The sequence below is a fragment of the Oryza sativa genome, chromosome 11, assembly GCF_034140825.1.
Source record: "Oryza sativa Japonica Group chromosome 11, ASM3414082v1".
Classification (NCBI taxonomy): Eukaryota; Viridiplantae; Streptophyta; class Magnoliopsida; order Poales; family Poaceae; genus Oryza; species Oryza sativa.
Window position 1 is genome coordinate 27,074,619 of NC_089045.1, and position 24,533 is coordinate 27,099,151.

The 24,533-nt window shown below is 39.5% G+C and overlaps 1 long non-coding RNA gene across 2 annotated transcripts; it reads left to right on the forward strand.

Annotated features, from left to right (window-relative positions):
* The first annotated feature begins 11,907 nt into the window (after window positions 1–11,907).
* On the forward strand, window positions 11,908–14,930 carry LOC9268641 (uncharacterized). Of its 2 annotated transcripts, none has more exons than XR_001541013.3 (3): window positions 11,908–12,205; window positions 12,455–12,616; window positions 14,639–14,930. It is a non-coding gene; the product is annotated as an uncharacterized lncRNA (long non-coding RNA). The 2 variants fall into 2 exon arrangements; XR_010737809.1 differs by lacking the exon at window positions 14,639–14,930 and adding an exon at window positions 13,001–13,340.
* The last annotated feature ends 9,603 nt before the right edge of the window (window positions 14,931–24,533 follow it).

The following is a 24,533-nucleotide window of genomic DNA, read 5'->3' on the forward strand; positions in this document are numbered from 1 at the left end:
TTTAATTATGTACGAATTTCTAATGGACATGAGAGGTATATAGGAAAAATGAAGTAATTCGATTGGTCTCTTCATTGCACACTGGAGGATTCTGGTGAAACCGATGGACATGCCAAGGCTGCAGTGCTTGATCTCGTCGTTCTTGATGAGATTGGAAGTTTTCACCCTCCAAGTCCCCACGTAGGCGATGGCTGATGCTGGTCAAGCTGGTGATCTGAAGGAGCTAGAGGAGGCTGGAGTGGACCGTAGTGTTTGTTCCAGCCCACTGTCTTTGCCTTGGAATACGTATATTTTGCTTCTCTTATATCTTTGGGCTGTGCTATATATGACTGGAATAAATCTATTTTATCTTCCTCCACTCTTTGGGTCGGCGACCGATGGGCTATGGCCTATAGGGGCGGGGGATCGATGTTGGCCTGTGGTTGTGCTGATCGTTGGGCCGTGTCGTGCTGGGCCAGCACGTCGTGCCGAGGAAGAGGCCCAAACACGGCTTAACAGTTAGGACGGGCCGGCACGAGCCTGATAACAGTTGGGCCGTCCTGTGCCTGGGCCAGGCAAGATCTCCATGCCGTGGACCGGGCCATCAGACTACGGGCTTTTTGGCCAACTATACTCAGGACAATGGCTCACCATCTCAAAGAAAAAAAAAAGCTCATATTTGTACTGCCCTGGGTACTACATATATAGTAGATGCTTGTTGCTTGACACAGACCTTTTAAGTTCTACAGGTTCTCTATTGGAGCAAATTAGGTCTTACATGTCCAGCCCTTTGTATATCAATTTTGTTCAGAAAGGGAATGACACTGAGAATGAGAGGCATCTGGAAAACTATAGGTTGTTGCCCTGGAGATCATAGCAGCAGCATGTCTTACCTAGTACATGAGGTGAGTCGATCACAGCCGTTGAGAGCAGATCAGTTTGCAGTGATGGGCAGTGTGGCACCCATGACTTCCATTGATCGTGAGCTCTACACATCATATGGTGTAACAGCTGCCAGCAGCGTCTCCATGGACACACAGCCGAGTTGAGTCATGAAATCTCAATGCCCGGATAGGAGGTGTCAGCTAGCGATCTGGATCATGATCAGCCACAACATATTGTTGTTGTTGAGCACTAATTAAGCTGCACAATTACACAAGAGAGGATGATTGGTATGCATAACTGTGTATACTAATTGTTGATAATTAGCCCATGCATGCATTCATATGGATGCAAGAGAGAAACAGGGGAGGAACTGAGAATAGGGTAGCGAATTTTGCAAGTGACTTGCTAAAAATTTGCTATATCCTGAAGTAATAGTGCTTAGATGACTATGAGCATCCAGGTTTAAGTTGGATTTACTAGTTAACAAGCTAGTACTACCTCCGTCCCAAAATAATTGCAATTCTATGTTGTTTAGCATATATTAAGGTTTGAGAAGAAAGACTATGGTGCCACTCATTAAATGGTGTTTATGTGAGAGTGAGAAGACGGTTGAGGGTAAAATAGGGAGAAATTTGAATGAGATATGATTGATGGGGCAATTAGTACTCTAGAATTATAATTATTTTGGGACGAATTTTAAATCCTAGAAATGCAATTATTTTGGGACGGAGGTAATAGTTGAAAATGAGAGGCCTATAGGAAAAATGAAGTGCCGGACAAGGTAATATGTCCTTCAATTTCAAGACATCTTGTAAGCAAATTAATTGTAACAAGGTTAGCTGCTACAAATTAAAGCTTGACGAGTGTACAACTTGTTTCTACCAGAGCATGCATTTAGATCCATCAAATTTTATTCCCGGCTAGGATTGTGGATCAAATTATGTCATCATCAGACACACTGGAAACTCAAATGAAAATACACGTGCTAGACTGCTAGTGTATGGTACAATTAATACGTATTGCAGTCTATCTAGGAACATAAATATCGCACAACTATTGCTTGCTATTTAATTTGCACGGTATATGGCACGGGATATTTTTGTTGCAGTGTGCTGAATTACTGGGTGAATTGCATGACAGGTAAAATTCAAGACCCTCATTTGTACTAGACTGCCTCTGTAAATTTTTTTTTTTTGGTTTTGACCCTGTTATATAGTCCTTCTAAAGAAATACAGAGTATAATAAAGCTGTACCAATGCTGTATTTGTGTTTTTTTTACACTACATATAAAGAGCAATTTTATGATCCTTAAGGAGGTACCATGAAATACTATTTTTTCTAGAGCAATTCTACAGTCCTTGAGGAGGTACCATGAGGTAAGAACCGTAGAATTGCTCACATATAAAAGCATCAGAGTAGTGCGAAGAGGAGTGCTTTCCTTCCCTCGTTCCTCTCTAGACTCTAGTGTCGAGCAGTGTCACGATAAGAATGAGTGGCATCAGTAACACAACATTTACAACATATTCCCAGCAGCTGATGCAGTCTAGCGACGGTGATCACTGTAGCACGCTTGCTTACATGATCCACCCACCATCTCTCTTTCCTATGGCTGAACCAGAACCGGCAACTAGCAGGCGGCACGCAGGTCGCCTTTCCACCGTTGTTACTGAGGCGCTATGTTAACCTGCTTCACTGATGCAAGAAACTTGACAAATTGGCGATGATGCATATTGTATTTGGATGTAGGTGGGCAAACCCGCTACCACCCCACATAAAAATTCACTTAAAAGATTTTAGAATTATTATATAGGTGGGGCAAAAAACTCGCTTTCCCGCCTCCACTTGGAACCTAACACTGCACTCTTCTTTAGTCTCGCAAATCTTTCAATATTTAAGCATGTGAATTAAATCCACTCTATCATCTTTCAAGATATTTTTAAGGGGAGCTTTCGGTGGTTGTAATTTTCAATGATCAATGTTTGATCCACATGAATAAATTAAAAGCCAAAAATTAAAGGCCGGAATTTCACCTCCGGGACCATCCAATCAGCCCATGAATAAGATAATCGAATAATACCTACTAACAAGAGATATTTTATAATTCTTAAAAGGCACCAAGAGATATTAAAAACTTTTAGTGTAAATTTATGCACCTTCTAGTGCTGGAGGTATCGAGGGATGCCAAATTTTACACTATAAAATATGGTATGTACCTGTCAGTACCTCCTCCACAACTGTAAAATCACTCATATAACAAACCATATGTGGCCAAAAACAACTTCTCGGTTGATCTACACTAGCTAAATTGGTTGCAACTTGCAAAAAAAGCAAATACACATGCACGAGAGCTACCTAAGCTAGCATGCTAGTGAACAGCCCAGCAATGAAATTTTAGCTTCAATTATGCAGTTAGCTAGCTCGATCGTGAGAAATAGTTAAGTGACTCACCATCTCAAAATCTAGCTCTATAGAACCAATTTTTTTTAAAAAAAAAGAGTAAAGTGTACGGGCACTCCTTAAACTTGTAGGGGTATGCCATCTAGATCCCTAAACTCTCAAAATGCATATTTAAGTCCTAAAATTTGTCATAGTGTGTCATCTAGATCCCAAATCGCCACAACCCCTTCAGGATCCTACGTGGCGCTGATGTGACATGCCACACGGACATGATGTGGCATCATTTTGACTGACAAATGTGACCCATTTAATATTTTTCCTTCTTTTTTTTCTTCTCTTTGTTCCCTTTCTTCTCTTTTCTCTGTGACCCGAGCAGAAGAAAGGAAAAAAAAGAAGAATGAGAAGAAAACGAAAAAGAAAAAGAAAAGAAGAAGAAAAAAGAAAATGACATGTCACGTCCATGTGGCATGCCACATCAACGCCACGTAGGATCCTAGAGGGGATGTGTCGATTTGGGATCTAGATGGTATACTTTGACAAGTTCTGTAATTTGGATATGCATTTTGAGAGTTTATGGACTTAAATGACACAATACTACAAGTTTACTAAAAGAAAATGGTACGATTGGCTCAGCTTTTTAGTACCCTGAGTACAATATGTCAATATATAGTAGACACATGTTTCAGCCCGTTTGTTTACAATTTTGGTTATACAACTTCTTTTGAAACAAATTTAGTTCTACATATTCAGCCCGTTTGTTTACATTTTATTTGTAAGAAAAGAATGACAGTACTGGGGAATGAGAGGCATCTGGAAGAATGCAAGCCGTGACATTGGAGACTAGAGGAGCACCTTGGAATAAAGAGGCCGTGTAGGGAGTCGATCGTCGCCGTTTAAGTCCAATCGGCTTGCGGCGCTGAATACAGCAGCAGCTACGTCTCCGGTTCTTCCTGTGATCCCATGTGATGTGTCAGCTGCCTCTGACGTCTCGTTGCGTGGATGGCTTCAGCTCAGGAATTTTCTACACATACATGGTGGTGAAAACTAACTGAATGATCAGTCGTAACTGAGAGGGGAGATGCTGCCAGTGGCCTCTTGCAGATGCATCTATTCTCCAAAACTGATTCGATCGAGCAATCCATGGATAGCTAGAGAGAATTCAATCCCCTTTAGTTACAGAAGCACATACACATGGACACAACATAGCACATTGAGATGCTTTCCAGCAAGAAGGGACGACGGTACCAAATCAGGAGCGTTCATTGGATCGAATGACAGAGCTTGGTTACCATCATACTTTGTTGGTTACTTTATATAAGATAGATCCAAAGGTTATAACTAATAGTTCATCGATTTAAAATGCATAGGAGTATTCAAAATATGTAGCTTAAATTATGGTTGTTTAAATATCTAACGTTATTGCGAAGTGAGCGCAACTCAACTGGTTAGATTTCTTGTGGTGAAACTTGCCCACATGGGTTCAAGTCATAGACTTGACATAGGTGCTCGTATTTACAGCTAATTATTCTTTCAGTGGTATGTGGCGTACCCGTCGACAACAGGACGCTCACGGTGACTTCATCAATCTCAAAATGTGCCATCTCAATCTTTTGAAGGTACTCTAAGGGCTAGGGTGTACGCGTGTTGAGTTTCTAAAAAAATATCCAATATTATTGATTGTTTCTATTTTAGTTTAACAACTAAAAAATAGCGAGGGGATAGCAAAATATATTTGAATTTTTTCTTAAAAATGTATTGATTAGTGAATAATAGCTAGTCCGTAGAATATATATGATCCAAAGTAATATTTTTTTAATAATATAGTTAACTTGGTTCTTTAATTTTAAATTTTGTAATAAATAATTTAATTTATCCCCTACTTAGGCTACATTTGATCTCATTGGTTGAGCTTATGTAGGGCACGCAAAATGATGTAGGTCATCAATTCAATATTAATTAAGTATTATATTACAAACATGAAAATAGATTTTTTTTAAAAAAATGTATAGAAAGTATTTGCAAATTGAACACGACAGTTTAGTTGTTCGGAGAACATGGTCAAGATAAATAAGGGAGAGCCAATCTGATAAGCATTTTAGAACACAATATTAAATTTATTACTTATGTACTTATATATTGATTAACTTCATTATATATATATACATATATATATATATATATATATATATATATATATATATATATATTTATATATTCAACATCGCCATCACCATGGTTCATTGAACAATAATTCCTTGGTCTAGTACTACTATATAGCCCAAGAGAGAACGGCCATCTACTATATAGCTAGCTCATATGAGAATTTGCCTCTCTTGTTGAAGTAGTGGGTACTATATAGAAGATGCATATGTTGCTTGATAGATACAGATGGTACTATGAATGAGAGGCATCAGAAAGCATACGAGGTGTCTTTGTGTAGACTAGAGGACAACCATTAGAGGGAAATGGCTATGGAGCAAGTCCATGTCGCCTTTAGACCTGATCAGCTCAGCTTGCCGTCTCCACATGATGATCCCAGTCAATTGCCACTGGCATCTTCTTAAGTCGACGGCATCAGATCAGGGTTTCGTCACACCCTATTGTGCCACAACATATATATATATATGTATGTTGATGAGCTCTTGAGGCCACCCAAGTGGATATGACAATCAGTGAATGCATGGCTGTATTATTCCAGTCTTCCAAATAGAAAATGAAGAAAGTAAAATGCCAAAATGAAAATGAATGTTGTTATATTGGAGACTATGCCCAAGTAGTTGTCGCAATAGTGACATTGGAGATTAGAGGAGCACCTTGGACTAAGAGCACCTTTACCATCCTTGAAAAGAAAGAAGGGATAAATCAGGGCCGTCCATCTAATTAGATCCAACGGTGGTTCAGACTTTGGTACCTTCTAGTATCGTCTCTCCATCTGCACCAGGTACAAACCTCTACCCCAATCTCCGGCGAGCCCGTGCCATCTGTGCCTCCTTTGCATGCTCGTAACCTCCCTTTCAGTGTCGAACTCCACTGCATGCCTTGCCCCTCCTCCATTTCCCCCATCCGAAGGCCCCCAAAGCAACACCTTTATCTTAATCAGGACAAGGCAGCTTAGGGGCGCTCGACGTAGAAAGGATGGTGCAAGGAAAAAGGATAATGGGTAGGGAAGAACATGCGAGCAAGGTTTACACAAATTCGATGTTACCAATCTTACCCCATGTCAATGGATGGCAAGGTCTTCCTAGCTCTATTTTTTGCGAGTTCCATTACAATTTGAACGTTTGCCTTTGCGACGCTCCAACTATGGGGGTATTAGAGATATAGAGTTATAGACATGTTTTGTATCTTGTCCTAGTCGGTTTCCCTAATTCTCTCCTGATTCTGATTCATGTAGAGATTAGGAACCGCCTCTATATTTACTCGTGGTCCGTAATTAATCAAATTATCACATTGACTCAATTGCGCTTTCACTTTGAGCCAGAGCCTTTGAAGAGAGAGACCCTCTTACAAACCAAGGATGACCGACCCTAAAGACAATTGAAGATGGAAGCAGAGATGCTACAATGGGGAAAATTTATTCTCCCCGAATGCTGTAGACAACTGGAATTCAGCAAGAAATTTACATGTTTGCAATGATACACGAGTTCACAAAGGAAAAAAAAAAGAAAGATCTATAATTACAGTTATATAGATGCAGGAAATAAAGGGTACTGTTTCCTTAATTAGTATTTTATTTGCTTCACACCATAAGAAATTTTGGATTTTGAATATATCCACGCATGTGCTTAATGAATCTAAACGAGGGATTGAGAGGCTAAAATATCTTATAATGTAAAATATAGGGAGTACAAATATTACAAATCAGGATTTTTTTTTATCCTCCCAGCCTGCCTTCACACATTATTTTCAGCTTGGACTTCCTACTGCATCTATATAACTACTAGTTTGCATCCAACATTGCATTAGAATCAATGCTTTGTCTTTCAGACATTTCCTTGAAACGCATATCTTCATTCTTTGCATCCTGACCAGTTCATCGAAAATTGGAATGAGTGGCAATGGAATACAACCTATTATACCTCTGCTTTCAACGGTTCTTATCCTGCAATACATTGAGTTCACTCGTTGGAGGGCTCTTGCAACTTGGGAGGCATTTGCACCTGCAAAGCATGATTAAGTTTTGTTCTGAGGAGTAAACTCTCCAGCAAAAATTCTTGAAGACGGGAGTATGTCTGTCTAGGAAGGATTCACTTGAACATCTGAACTTCGAAGCTTCTCAAACCAAGGTTCAAGTTCCTCGTGAAGAGAACACTATCCTCTTACTATGTGACATCATGTCTCTGAGCAAGAATATCTAATTATGTACCAATCGGGAATTGGAGAAAGAAGTACTAAATAAAATTTTGCCGTCTCCACGGAGAGCAGGGAAAACAACAATGCTTTCAAAATATCTTTGTTGGGTGCAATTGTGCATAGCCCAGGTTTAGCATCTTTGTTGGGTTCTATTTATTTCCAGCATAATTCTGACCATGGGATCACATTTCAGCATCACAAATTGGTCCACACAAGAGTTGGATAAATACTTTGCACCGGAACATTTTTTCTAGAAAAACATTATGAATTTAACTAAAAAAATCACAGAAATCTTGATCGGGTTGGGGAAATTGTATAAATAGAACAACCCTATCGTACGTGGAAATAGACACCACTTGGATGAGAAGTTAGTATAGCTCAATTGGTTAGACTCCTGGTCGTGGAACCTGCACACCTTCATTTATGTCCTAGACTTTAGACGGGCGCTCGTATTTACGTTTAACTATTCTTTTATGGCAGGCAACATATCTATCCACAGCGAAACCACGGTGGTGACTTCATAAATCTGAAAATGTGCTGGCCCATTTTTCGGACGTGCTCATAAGGGTGCGTGTGTATGTTCCTAGGGGTGAGGGTGCATGTGTATGTGTGTAAAAAAAAGCACACCCAGTTGGCCTGCAGGATCGTTAATTGTTCTGTCGCTTTCACCTTTATATACTAACATCTAATTTTACAATTTTCCATTTAAACTTCCGTATTTTCCAGTATCTTTTTTAGCTAAAGAGAAATGGTCACCTGTTCTTGTCTTACACCTTCCCTTGCCCCTTGCCAAAAAAAAACAATAATCACAATGTTGAGAATTCGAGATAGGAATGGGTGACATGGGGAACACAACCTTTACTGGATACTGCTGATGAAACATGCCTTTATCTATTCATCTACAAGATTCCTGGAAACAATGCCTTCTTTGTCTCAATCCCCTGCTCCTACTTGAGACCAAGAGAGAACTCACAAAATCGGAATGAGTGACGTCACGAATGCCATACATAGTCTGCGAGTAAAAACAAGTCAAAATTATATATGTTCCTAAGGGCCTGCCATACCAGACACAGTTATAGTTAGTCTACATGCTGATCATCGAATGAGCTTTTGTTACAGGCACCGACAATTCCATTTTCTCACTGAACGATGAGAATTGAATTACAATATTATGTGATTATTCTTCCTATATATAGTTCCCACTTAGACACATCATCACCATCATTATTGCTAGTTGGTGAGCTTTCTTTGGTATTGCTCTAGTTGTTGTTGGTCATATGAAATTCGTGCTTTTTTTTGGACCCGCCTAATTTTTTGGATGCGCTCACTACTACATGTGGCCCATGTTGCCGAAGTGAATGGGGATGAGTTTGGACAGTGCTACGATCCAATTGAAACAAAGTAGACAAAGCTACCGATAAAGTGTCTTACTGAAATAGAAGAAAATGATAAATTATGTGCACGGTGTCAAGTGGCAAATAGCCATGAAGCTATAGTTCTTGCGAGCAATCGCATTCTTCTAGTGTCCATGCGTAAATTTTGCTGAAAGTAATGATGGGTGGGCAGCGAAATTAGTACTATGAAATTAACTTCTTATAATTGTGGACGTAACTTAAAGCCTATGATCCATTATATTTGTGGATGGAGGACTAGAACGTTATCTGAATACTAGATAAATATTTAAGACTATACCAAGGTTTTTTTCTACATAGAAATTTTTTTAAAAAAAAGGAGGACTTTTTTAGCATTCTTTAAGAAATTAGACAGCCTTCAACTAAAACAAAAAAAAAACAAAACTATAAAAGTGTTAAGACCATTTACCAGGCATACTTTCATGTCAAAATAAGACACAATTATCGATATATATATATATATATATATATCTTTGTTTGTATTTGTGGTAATGCTACAATGTGTATTAGGGTATTAGCTGTCTGTTTGGTCATGGAGATGGATGAATTTGAACTATACTTTACTTTCTTCTGGCTAATATGTGGTTGTCCATATTTATCTTTTCTGTTTTGACATTCAATTTGCAAGAAACAAGTTACAAAAAAAAACACCTATGCCAATAATTAGCAGTACAATAACTGTTATTGCGTCCCCCCAGCTTCTCCTCTATAAATTTTGCTATCCATTCAATTGAATCCCCACCTTTTCACATTTCAATTCCCCTATGAAATGAAAAGGAAACTAACTCGAACCTGATGTCAAGCATTGTGGCGATAAGAATGAGTGGCTTCAGGAAGAAGATGCGTACTACCCAAAAGAAGCAGACAATCTGTGGACAAGTTCCAGTAGGCATGTTCAGTACAGAAGGTGTTTGACATCGTTCTGAAGAGTTCTGTTCATGAACACACGAACCCATCATATTGCATCTACGTCGTTGTGATGGCTTTCTCGCCACAGTTGGCATGGCGCGTTGCCAGCATCGCCACCGTGCTCAACGGCCTTCAAGGTGGAGGCGGGACAGTGACCATGGACAACAAGAGATGAGAGCATCGCTCCAAGAGGCATTGCGCGATTATGCGTATGTGCGTGCTCCTTCGTGACAGTTTGCTACGAGAAGAGCGATAGCACCTTACAGTACAGTAATGTCGTTGTCGTGGCTGTAGACTGATGATTAACATAATAATCGAGCAGTCCACTATAGTTTACATGTTAGTGGGAGGGCATGATGGACAATGTTTGACCGTCGGATGGCATTTCGATGTCCGAGATGCTGGAGTATGTGTCCGAATATGTATTTAAAGTTAGGTGTAAATTAGGACTTGGAGTTATAATATATGTTAGGATAGAAGTAAAGTTAGGCTTTTATCATAGGCTCTCGCTTAAATTCCTCCCACATCTATATAACTAGTTGCATGCAAGTAGAAGAGATGCTTTTTCTTTTATTCTTTTCCTTGCCATGAATATCTTCATGCTTTGCTTCCTGACCCATGCATGGAAATTGGAATGAGTGGCACTAGGAATATAACCCATTATAATTGTGCTTGCAACAGTTCTTCTTGAAGTGAATTGAGATCACGCGCTAGATGGCTCTTGCAATACAAGAAACCTGCAAGACATGATTTTGGTTTTTTCCATGGAGGAAACTCTCCCACAACAATCCCTGAAGACTAGAGTACATTTGTGGCCTGGCAAGATTTGGATGTATTTCTTTACTAAACATTTACTAATTTGCAATCTATTTGAGTTTCTGACATTCAAACATAGAAGTCTGTCTGTCTGTCCCTTTATCGATCATCACATGTAACAATTTAAGTCAATAACATTTTTTTACCCCTCAGCTAAGGCTGGCATGAGTTGTGTACACATTACAGCGTCGATCCTCATATGTGAGTTGTGTATTCTTTCATCTACAAGGTTCCTCTAAATTAATACCTAGTGCCATCTTCGTAGTTTAGTTCATGGGAGGCAACACGATCACAAATTGGAATGAGAGACATCAGGAATCCCACACTTAGCAAGAGCTGAATAATTAATCAGTTAACCCCTTACGTTATAGTTTTTTCAGTTCGCCCGTACTGATCATGTGCAACGAAAAAACACGGATGATCATGTTGTTTTCTTAATATGACATCCTGTACTGATAATTTTGTTTGTTTCTGGGAGGCTAGTAATAGGAGACTGGCGAGAGGATTCAGACATTTTCATCGTTGCTCTTATTCCTTTCAGTTCAGTGACTCTAGATTCAGAACTACTAGATTGTTAATGGACATAGTAGTTGCATCATATTTTGCCTAGCTCAGTTAACAGAAGATGTGCTAATTGATTTTTGTTTTGTTTTGTGAAATCACGCTGTCCGGTCTCTCTTTCTATCTTGTGTTGACTCTGTTAGTTTGCAACTTTTCATAGTGGCACATACTAGCAGATCATCTAACCCGGCTTAAACTGTAATAAACCATGCTCCTTATAATTTGTTACTGCTTTCTGGCTTGTCCACAAGAAAACAACATGTCATGAATCCAACACGCACTTTGGACCTGATTCAGAGGTTGCCATGGACAGGGGCGGGCCCAGTGTATATTCAAGGGTATTCAGATGTATACCCAAGATTTTTGGACAAAAAATAGGTATATATACTCTATATTTCGTATATGTATTTAAAAAATTAAAAAAGAAACCTTAAACTGCTCATATTGGACCTTATTTCACCATTTCTTCTCTATTGGGCCTAAACTTCCCACTCCCCTCCCCCTTTCCTCTCAGCCCGCGGTCTAATTGGGCCGTTGTCAACCTTGCATCTCAGCCCATTTCGACATATCCCCAATTCCCCTCCCATCTAACCCTAATTCGCCTCCCCATCCATCCCGACAGTTGCGCAGGCGTGCGGCTGGCGGCGCGCCGCCGAGCAGGCGGGGCTTGTGGCGCCGGCCCGGCCGCGCGACTCGTGTCCTCGTGCTCGTGGTCGTGGGATGTGGGGCGCCGCGCCGGGCGCAGGGCGGTAGGCGGCTGCGCCACTGAGGGCTGCCGGCACCTGGCCTGGCCGGCTGACCGGCTCAGCCGCGCAGGGCAGGACCGCAGAAGCAGGAGCAGGACAGCAACAGCAAGCCGCGCAGGACAGGAGCAGCACAACAGTGACAACACAGTGAGTGACTAAATCTGTACATGCACAAAATTTGAATAAATGTAGTGAAGATTTTAGGATTGGGAGCTGCAATTCACTGATTTAGTGAGTACACAAATTTGAATAAATGTAGTGAAAATTTTAGGATTGGGAGCTGCAATTCACTGATTTAGTGAGAGTGTACTTGCTTGCTTAGTTTGTAGTGGTCTAGTGGACACTGGACGGTAGTTCATAGTTCATACCATATTATCAAATTTGTTTAATTTTCAGAACTGAAACATGAAGACGAAGAAGGGCCAGCTGTTGATTTAAACTCTTTTTTGGAGAAACAAGATGGGGCTTCATTAAAAAAAATTCAATTTGCAAGCTAAGGACAAGGACATCATCGATTATTTTCAAAATATCAAGCGTCGAAAAGTTAATCTCTAAATTGTAAGATTTCTTCCTAATTTATCATTTTCTTTCATTTTTGTATTTCATATGTTATTATGTTGGCACTTTGATATGTTTAGGCTTTTAGGTGTATGAACAATTTTTTTTACCCCTTCTCATTTCGAATACACAAGTTCAAAAACCTGGGCCCGCCACTGCCCATGGACTCCTACGCATACTATTGAGCAATTTGGCCTTCAAAGGAAAGGGTCATGCTGACGAAGCCGATGTAAATCTTTGAGCATTGATCCGTTTTTTCTCAGTCTTAGCTGCATTTTAGTTAGTCTAGCCTTGCATATGTAGGCAATACTGAAAATAGTCCAGGAGTACTAGAATTCAGTTGAGCAATTTCCATTTCTTTCTTTATGTTGTTGACCGATCTAGGAGCTATATCGTGGGATGGCGCGGTTTTTGCGATCCTGTACGCTCGGCCATTAGATGCATGTAACAAACTCCCAGGAGAGGAGAATAAAAGGAGAAGATGAACCCAGAAAAGCTGTGCAAGTTTCAAGCAGCGCATACTCTATCTCAGCTAGCTGCTCTGTTTTCTGAATTTCTTCAGTCTACTGTAGCGAAACCTACAACCGTCAGATAACACAGCACCGGTGAGATTGAGAGTGAAATTGAATGTGGTGGAGCATATTTCCTGACAGGTCATTGATCCAAAATGTATATTGCTTACATCTGCTTGCAATCCTTCTTCACGAGCTTACCATTTGCTTCAGAGGTTTACATCTATTTATTTGAAGGGTGAGGGAGGGTTTTTGCTTCCCTCCCCATGTTTTTCTCCTCTCTTAATGAAATGTTTCAGCAATCCTCTTATGTATTCAACAAAAAAAATGTTTGATGTAATTTTACACTTTTATGACACGTTGTGAAAATCTTCAAGGAAGGAAATAGAGCTAGCTAGCCATGCATGCTAGGATAATGCACTGCATCATTTTCTAAGTCAAATCAATATACTTAACTAACAATCCAACAATTTTGTAGGGAGGGGTATATCCTCAATTCCCATATAAGAAGATGTTATATGACCAATTGTCTCATCAAATAATTCTTCATCCTCAGATATAGCAGAACTTCTGTATGATGAATGGATATATCCTTAATACCCAGCTGACTGGTTTAATATTATCCACTGGATATATTAATTTCTCACACGTGTTTTGAAATTTATTACGCCAATATATGGTGAAGTGCCAAAAGGCGCAATTGGTCAGGCCACATGACTGTTTATGTACCCATACAGCTGCTTTTTGCCAAGCTCACCTAATGTGCTCATAATTTCCTCCATAAATTATATTTTAGGCAGTAATAATAATGATATATTGCTTCTTCTTGATGCTATCCATACCAAGCTCATCTTGATAATATCCTACCTTCTTTCACACTATATATATAGCAGAACATCTTGCAGTAGAGAACTTGCACACATTTTGCTCCTGCATGCCTTCTTGCTAGCAAGTTCCCATTGTGGCCAGGCTTCCGCCGCTGGCCTCAATGGCCAGGGCATAATTCTTGACGAACTCCGCGGGGTTGGAGTCTCCCCGGTACTTAGAGAGCTTAGGTGGTCGGAAGCCTGGTGGGTACAGCTCCTCTTGTAGCTGCCACATCAGTGGGGACTCGAGGTTTACGGCGATGGGGGGTCCCTTCGGAGGCTAGCTTCCCTCGATCCGGAGATACTCCCCCAACACCCGCAATTTTGAAGCATCTGACAAGACCAAGGAATGGTACTGCTCCATAATTTGCATTTACAGGCTGGTCTGTACTCTGCACACGTTATTTTCCAGCTTCAACTTCCTACTAGATCTATATAACTAGTTGCACTGCAAAGTTTCATTAGAATCGACGATTTGTCTTTCATTCTTTTCCTTGCCATTCATACCTTCATGCTTTACATCCTGACCTGTGCATCGAAATCGGAATGAGTGGCGCTAGGAATACAACGCAGTATAACTCTGCTTGCCACTATTATGAAACTACAGTATATTGAGATCACTCGCTGGATGTCTCCTGCACCAGGGAAAAATTTTGCACCTGGAAAGCATGATTTTGTTCTGTTCCAAGGAGGAAACTCTCCCACAAGGCCACAACGATTGCCAAATAATGGAGTGCATCTGTTCATGCAGGATTGACTTGGACATCAGCCTCAAAGAGTGGTACATGTTCCCTGCAGTGAACCTTGTCACTTTACTATCTTAGAATGTCAATGTATTGGAACAAACATGTAACTATGAATGGGGAATTGGATACTAAAGAAAATTTTGCCTTCTCTGCATAGAGCAGAGAAAAAAAAAAGCAAATTTCCGAAAAATCAACTTGCTATCTGCAATCATGTATAGAGTAAGATTGCATCTTATTGTATGCCGGTGTTCTCTCATAATTAGCCATTGAATCATATTTCAGCATCACAGAATGGTCCAAGCAAAGAGTTCGATGGATCTTTTGCAGAGAAACTCCGCAAATGTACAGATAACATTTAGGAATTAGGATCCTTGTGATGTTGTTTGAGTGAATGAACAGTGCAATCATCTTTCAGTAGTAATACCCCTCCATTATTTATATGGTTCGTTGAAGCAAAGGAAACCACCTATACTTGTGTAATTAAAGCGGTGATATCTTCATTTTTTAAAAAAAAAATAAGCATTAACATCAAACAGGGGCGGAGCTAGAACGAAATGGAGGGGTGCTTAATTTACTTTATTTTATATAGAGTTTAAGTTGATACGGTGATCTAAATTTGTGTTGAGAGTGGTGCATACATGGTGAAAACAGTGAGTTATAACTACAAAATTTTCTTAACTGAGTTCCTAGGCCCCCCCCCCCCATACCGTCGCTCCATCCCTGACATCAAACACACCTCATCTACAAAAGTTATTATTACTTCTGCTACCCTCGTCTTTATATACTAACATATCTTTCTCTTTCCACAATGTTCGATTTCAACTTCCACAATTTCTATCTTTGTAGCTAAAGAGAAACAACAACCACACATTCCTATCTTACAGCTTCCCTAGCTTGCAGTATCGAGATAACTAGGAATGAGTGACATCAGGAACGCAACATTTACCATTTCCCCCACGCTATGTCGACGCAGTCTAGCAGCAGTATTCAGTATGGCATGTGATTACTCCATCCCATCTCGTGCAAGGATGCAACTGGCCATCGGCTACACCATCTCTCTTCCAGAAGGCTGCAAGAACACCGACAACCAGCAGGCAGCAGGCTCATCTATATGCTCAGTATTCTGCTTCTGTTAATGCTTTAGTGTCATGCCAGTGTCATCGCCATGGGTCACAGTAGATTCCATTTGAATCTCTGAGGTTGAACTTGCGAAGAAGTAAGATAATGGTAGTGAAAAGTCTAAACGAATCAGTGCTGCATCGACAGATATATGGACTTAATAAACAGTGGTAAAGCCAGAAAAGAGAGAAGTAATAATGTGTGCATGCTAGTATGACGTTCTATTACATCAAAGTATACATGCTCAGCTATTCAGAGTTAACATTAAGATGCTTAATTGTTATCATAGTGAGGCTAGAGGATTTAATTTGGTGGCCTCTTGAATCAATTTTTTGTTCCTAGTTTGCAAACTAAATAAATTTTTTGTGCAGTAATTTTGGCACTTCAAATACTTTTGCAGTACCTTCGCTGAATTCATAGACAAGTATATGCTGAATTCATTATATTTCTTGGCGACGAACGCCGGCGACGACGCATATCTTTTTTCTTTCAGTATTGCGGCACACGCACACGTATTTGGAATGGACACACAAGAACAGAAGCCTTTCAGCAACAAATGCCTTCTTTTTTTTCTCCGTTATTCGCACTGAATCAGCTAATTATCACAAGCGCACATACTGCAGAGCAACTAATTTGGCTTTATAAGTCTCACGCCAGCACGCATGATTACTTGACCCGGACTCTACTACATGCACTTCTCCACTAATCCCTGCAACACATGCATGTACGTACTTATCCACTAAGTAACTAACTAGCCCACTAATTAAGGCATGCAACATATGCACGTTGTAACTAGCTAGCAACTTGACCCATTTATGAATTGGCCGGCCTCAAACTGAACACATCAAGTTTCCAGCCATATGCAAACACGTCTAACACATGATGTGATCACAGTAAACAAAACTAATTAACCATAAAAGAATGATATGCAACAAGAATTAGTGCTAACAAAGTATTGATTTGACTTAGAAAATGCTGCAATGCACATCATCCTAACATGTCTAGCTGCATTTCTTCCTTTTAAAATCTTCTTGCATGATCCTTCCCTTTGATGGCCAAATTTCCCAACATGTCAACCTACTAGTCGCAAGGCCAAAGAATGCAACAACAGCTAGTATGGACAGGCCAAAGTTCCTGCTGCCTCTCATGTCAAATGCAAGCAACATCAGGAAGCTATATAGCAACACCAGTATAGGTGAAGAGAACGACAGGACAGAGAGAGCCAGCTCTTAATTTGTTGTCACATTCTGCTATATATGTAACTGCCCTTCCAACATTGGAGAGAACAAATTTGACATTTACAGCTTCCACCAGCATAGACTTGTATTATTTATGATGAATCTCATTGCTTCAGGTTAATTAAGGAAAAAGTGCTATATTCTTGATATACTACGTACATATCAGTGCAGGCCACAGGTTTGGATTCATGGCACATTGTTTTCTTAAGGACAAGCGGCAGGCTTTTATTAAACTAACGCAGTCAACACAAAGACAGATAGAGAAATTATCGCAGCTAATACCTTGATTTCACAAAATGAAAAAATAAAGTCGACCACCGCATATATGCTGTTAATGAGACATTGTTTATTTTTTGTTGAAATGTATGAAATCTGGCCTCTACATCCAAAGCGAATGTACAGAGCTAAGTTAATTGAGACAACACATATGATGCAGTTAATGAGTTATGACAAGTTAGTTTTTTTAATGAAAAAGTACTATCAGGTCTTGCCTAGAAGTTATATATTAAAAATATAATATTTGGAGACAGGAGTACCAGTTTATCCAAATATTACAAATGTTGTAACCAATCAAAAACTGCTAAACTAATACACTCGTTCACCCTACACTGAACTGAAGTGAATTGAACAAGAGCCTACAATCTCTAAAATCCTCTGGCTGGCCATCAGTGTTCTACTATCAGAAGTAAATAGCATGCCGGGCCAGCCATTTACTCTTGGAACTTAAGACTGGGCTGCAGATCATTCAAATGGACTATGATTATCTTTGATTTCTATTGTGGATGATCAATAAGGACCAACTAAAACTATGTTTGCTGCAGTACCAGGCCTTCGTAAACATACTGTCCAGTGAAGTCGACAGGTTATTGGATTCTCAAAGAGTGTGGCATCCCTGATGTCGCTCATTCCAATTTGTGACCGTGTTTTCTCTATTGATTTAACAAGAAAGAAAGTATTGTTTCAGAGGAATCTTGTAGATGAAGGATACATGCAGAGGAGATGAAGGTGTATATATATAGGCCTTTATAGTTGACTGTCTATTGATTTATTACATGTGAATATGGCCATGTTTAGTTCCAAAGTTTTTCTTCAAACTTCCAACTTTTTCCATCACATCAAAACTTTCCTACACACACAAACTTCCAATTTTTCTGTCACACCGTTCCAATTTCAACCAAACTTCCAATTTTGGTGTGAACTAAACACAGCCATAAAGCTTCCAAACAACCGAATTTAATAACTGAAACTCAAATAGCTTTGTAGCTAGCTAGTAAATTTTATACAGACTTCTCCTCCGGCCTATCTGTACCAGGATGATCTTCAATGTGCTATAATGGAGAATCATGATCAGGAGTACAACAGTGCCTTCTTGGAACTGGAAGATACGCACGAGGAGAGATGATAACCTCATAAAATGACTAGAATTCCCAATAGCGAGCGTACTCGCTTGTTCGTCGTCTCCAGCATGCTCTGACCCTCCCATTTTACTTACAGTGAGAGGATAACTTCATGGCTAGGGTTGCTGCCGCGACCGGTAGTTCGGAAATTCAAGTGGTCACCAGCTCGCTGCAAGAATTACACAAGTATAAGCTGGTTCATTTCCTTTAATTGAGAAACACAATACTAGAGGGGCCTAATAAGCAAAATATCACTCTCTACGGCTACCCAAGGACCAATCTTGTTTGTGACCATTCAAAGTGACCTGAAGTCTTGGAGATCCTGACCGTTTTTTCGTACAAATAGGGGGTTTCCATACAAAAGATCCATCCCACTCTTGGCATGGACATATCTCTTTGTTCACCATAAGAGCTGTTATTTGGTTCATATGGGGCGTTTCCACGAAAAAAAAACGCACGGACCAATCTAAGACACGTGCGGTGATCCGACAAGCAAATATGAGAAATTTTATGGTCCTTGAAAAAGTATCTCAAGGTACCTAAATTTTACACTAAAATTTTTGGTACCTTGAGATACTTGGTAGCTGCAGGTATGAAATTTTACACTAGAAAATATGGTACCTTCCAGTACTTTTTCAAGAAGAGCAATTCTACGGTCTTTGATGAGATACCATGAGGTATCAAAAATTTAGTATAAATTTTGGTACCTCATAGTATCTAGGTACCAAGAGGTACCAAATTTACAATAGAAAAAGTGGTACCTCCTCAAGGATTGTAAAATTGCTCATACTGGAAGGAAAAAGATATGCGTCGTCGCCGGCGTTCGTCGCCAAGAAATATAATGAATTCAGCATATACTTGTCTATGAATTCAGCGAAGGTACTGCAAAAGTATTTGAAGTGCCAAAATTACTGCACAAAAAATTTATTTAGTTTGCAAACTAGGAACAAAAAATTTGATTCAAGAGGCCACCAAATTAAATCCTCTAGCCTCACTGTGATAACAATTAAGCATCTTAATGTTAGCTCTGAATAGCTGAGCATGTATACTTTGATGTAATAGAACGTCATACTAGCATGCACACATTATTACTTCTCTCTTTTCTGGCTTTACCACTGTTTTTTAAGTCCATATATCTGTCGATGCAGCACTGATTTGTGTAGACTTTTCACTACCATTCTCTTAATTATTCGCAAGTTCAACCTCAGGGATTCAAATGGAAATGCATGGCGGTATGAGCATCACAATCGGAATGAGTGGCATCAGCAATATAACACTTTACTTGACTCAAAGAAAACGCCCAACAATTCTACAATAATATGCATCAATGTTGGCTCTTGGATATGGCAGAACTGCATCAAGCCATCAGCGTGTTACCAATATCCAATCGCTCTTAACAAGAACTGTGCACGCTAATTATGTTCATGTAAGGCGTGAGTGCCTAGGAAACCTCAGTGTGATCCCTCAGCCTCACCCTCACATGACTGACATAGCGTGAAAATAGGAGTTGGATTAATACAACTTAGTGCTTCTCATTCCTCAAGTATCAATAAAATTGTTGTAAACAAACTCTCTAAAAACAATTTACACCAACGATATAATAAGCAGTTGTCATCTGGCAAAATTTAGTCCAAATTTAAACTACACAAGGAGAAAAGAAATAACCAAATTCAGTAATGAATATTACTTGCGTGCATTTTTTTTTGTGAGACTAGTGCCGTGCTTGTGTGTTGCAATGGGATTGGAAGAAATATGGACGAATGGTTTTATGGGGTTCACTTTTTTCTGGTCGGTCAATTTCCTGACCAGTTAGATCCAACAATCGGAAACGATTTGGTACCGTGGGGTACTGGTACCTCGAGATACTTTTTATTGGACCAGAGCAAATCTCTTTTCTAGCTGCTTTTCCTCTCTTCTACATATTTGTCAATAAGATAGCAGTTCATCTTGATTATTTCAGCCTCTCTTCTCCATTCCTAACAATTTTTCGATTATGCTGATATTGCCTAACCTGATGCTAGTGGGGATGAGTGGCACTAGGAATTGTGATATGTCGTTTCTGATGTGTGTAGGTTGTCTCTGACGGCCTGCTACTGAAGTCCTCATAGCTACTTGAACCTTAGTTCTCTAGCAGAGCTTGGTTGTACTGTATGATTGTGTCGTGTGTCCCTCATGTGCTTAGGAGCAATGTCTATAGATCAAGAACAATAAGTGATTTAGGCTGAGGAGAATTAAGTGTAATTATGTCTTCCTTAAAATATGGAGAAAGAGAAGTAGCTAGGTACTGGCCTGTTTACTTACAAAGAATATGGAACATTGGCATGCATATATGAGCATGCACAACACCATTTTTATTACTCAAAGATGATGACAACAATTTGATGCGGTATATCTGTTGCATTTCATGCTAATAGAGAACTAAGAACATATATTTCAATTAGTAGTACATCATGATACTTTCCAACAACGGTAAAAAAAATAGCTGTTTAGAATTATTGAAAATAGGTAATGTCTGCAGATTGTAGTCTGAGAGGTGCTAAAAATTATTACCTCTCTTTTCTTTCTGGCTTCTTTTGCTCCTCTCCCCTAGTCTATATAGTTATCAACAAGATTGTTTATCTAGGCTATTGCAGCTAGCTAAGTAGCCTCTCGTTTTCTCCATTCCTCACAATTTCATTCCGATTATAGACTGATATTGGTTAATCTGATGTTATTATTGAGGATGAGCGGCATGAGGAATTGTGATATGTCCTTTGGTCTAAGTCCTGCTGGTGCATATGTACTCTCAAGTCGCCACGATTTCACAGTGTAATTGTTCGATCCACACGTAGAACATGTTTATGATGGCAATTAACTAGAGTATTGCACATGTTTATGATGTCCTATTAACATGACATTTTAGGTGTTCCAGGTATCGAATTGCTGCTCATAATTAACTAGGACATCGTTTTAGTATTTTCTACCATTGTCCTCACATGTCCATATATTCTTCCTAGATGGTAATTCTCTACTTCCCATTTACCTTGCTTCTTTATTTTCCTTCTCATTTCCTAGTCTACCATAAAGCAATCAGTATCACATGAATGTAAGCCATCCACAATAGAATTGAGCGGCACCAGGAATACAATGCTCCAACTCAACTGATCTGAATGTCCTTCACTTTCATCCCCTCAGTTGTTTGGCTGAATAAAACATTAAAGGCTTGTTGCTAACTCCCAAGCCCAGTGTAACCAGGCGAGATTATTTGATCTATTGCATAACAACGGCTATCTATGCAGCTTCTCAAAACAGATGGAAGCTTGTGTTCCTGATGATAGTGCATTGGCATGTTCTTACTGGCCAGAATGGAACATGGCCTGCAAGTGAGTAGTGACTATAGTTCAGAAAAGTAACTCGACTTCTCTGTTTGGGAATGTCTTTTCCAATATTTATTACATCGAAAAGAATTACAATTTCCTCACAAAAAAGAAAGTACAATTAGAACTACATCTTGAGAATTTCCAATGAATTAAAATATAACTCTTTAGAATTATTGGAGATTAAAGTCTGATGCATTTTACAACAGTGTAGAGAACACTATGCCTATTGTCCTGTTGACAATTATTAGTTCTTTTTTCTGGCTTCTTTTCCTCCTCTCTCCAAGTTTATATATTTGTCGACAAGAGACAGACATGATCTAAGAAAAGTGCTTACCAACTAATGAGGCACATTGCATTGTAGCTTACACAAGCCATTTGAGTTGTAATTTTTTTCCCCTTATTACTTTCAACAAGACCGTCCTAGTAACTTGTTGCCATGATCAATGGAGAAGAATGTTAATGTGTGCATATATATATTATTAGTCTAGTCCCTGTTGAGATTGAACACCATTGAAACTCTTGAGGCTAAAAAAAAAACAGGAAATCATTTCAAATGCTGAAGGCTGGTAGGCGATATCCCTTTGTCTAGGCTCCACCAATGAAACATTGTTAATGTGTGACCATGAAAACATCTCAGGCTACCAGTAGCCTTAACATGTTCTATATATTTCTTCCTACATTGTTTTAGGGAAATATTTCTTCCTACATATGGTTCTATGTTTTCCTTCATCTCCCAGTTTACCATAAAACAAGTAGGCCATATGTTTCAGTAGGATTGCATGGCATCAGGAATACAGTGCTTCAACATAACTGATCCAAATGTCCTTCTTATCATCAACGATCCCTCTACTGTTTAGCCTAAGTTAAAAATCAAAGGTTTGCTGCTAAGTGCCATCTGGCTCCTGAGCCCACTGTAACCTGGAACCTCATGAACGCTTCACCAGAGCAGAAGGGACAGATCAGAGGAGATGGTTCATCTGTTTTCCGGGCAACACTAGCAGCTCTGTCGTGTCAATGAGTCAATGACTGAAATCTTTTCCATTATTAATTTGGTACCTCCAAAAGAGAAGAATGTATTATCTCCTCATAGAAAATGTCTTTTACAATATTGGGTAACTCTCTTCATGACAAAAAACTTAAAAAGAAAGAAAGTAGTACATCTTTCTAAGAGATGTAAAACAGCAACTCAATAGAATTATTGAAATGTACTCAGGGTTTTTATTACAGGTGACAAAAAAGAATATGAGAGTAGTGGTAATCGGGATTTATCAGAATTATATCGCCATAGACAAAATAAGCAAAATTTGAAAAAAAAAATTGGACAAAATTATGTATTACACCTACCCCTGTTGCATTTCTCACTAGTAGAATTAAAACACTACACCTACCTCCTGATTGCTGGCTCTTTTCTCTAACTTCTCTCCTAGCACCAATACAACACACCGCGCATCTACCATCCTTCTTACTTGCTCTACCAAGTCTATATTTTGATGACAAGAAAGTTCATCTAGATTTCTTTGTAATATCTTGTCTTCTCGATCCATTGTTCATAATTTCCCCGATTCTACGATTATATTGATGTTTGCCAATGTTAGTGGGCATGAGGGGCACAAAGGAAATATGATCTGCTATATGCTAAGCCTCTCAAAAGGCCTGCTACTCATGTCTCACCATGATATGATGATGGATCAAGTGTTGTCATCAGACTCGCAGCGGAATCCAAGGTTATCGTAGCGAGTTGCATGGCTGTGTGAGTGTGTCTGACTCGATGGCAAATTCAGAAATTTTCTACCAGAAATAACATGTTTGGACAATTTGCTGGAACAATTTCTTTTCGAGTCAAATCAAAAGCATAAGGACACATATGAGTATCCGACACATAGTTCTGCATCAATCTCTGGCCTACTAAAGAAAGCTCCAACTAACATGGAAAACTCGATGTAAACTGCAAACTTGTAGGAAATAGAATTAGCATTGCAACTTTCATGTTTATCCGTCATATTGCTCTTCAGCAAATGCGTTCGGTTGTGTTTTGTGACTACTTGTTGAGCATATGAAAACTAATGGTCAACAACTGGACGGCTGCAACAAAGGGAAGAAGCTACTAAGTCTAGGATCTTAGCTTTCAAATACATAGAAATGGAGAGATAGCAGTGAACTTGATCGTCCTTCAATTCATAATGTGCAGGTTGAACCAAATCAATTTTGTGCAATATGACCGAAAGATGTGTTGTACCAAAAGTAGAACGCACGATCAATCAACTTATTGGCTCCTATGATTACTTACACATCATATCTGCAATGTCAATGTTTTCCCTTCCTTTCCATGGAGTAGCAAAGTATATAGATTATTGTCAATTTGTCATGCATGATCATTTGAGGAACATCGATGTGTGTTCATATAATCATTGGAGATGATTTTTTTTTTGGAATTGCTAAACTTCTGTCAGCAGAAAATACAACCTCAAATCTTGTAAATTTCGGATCATTGGATGTGCTTCACGATTCGTTCTCTTCTTCTTCAACTCCGGCGACCACCTCTTCTTCTCTGGCATTGGCGAACCCAAACTCCGGCAGAGGGCCAACGAATTAGGGTCCCAGGGTGGGGTGGGGGTAGGAGGGGGGAGGGGAGGGGGAAGAGGGGGGAGTTCGCCGGCTTTAGAGGGATGGCCATGGGAGG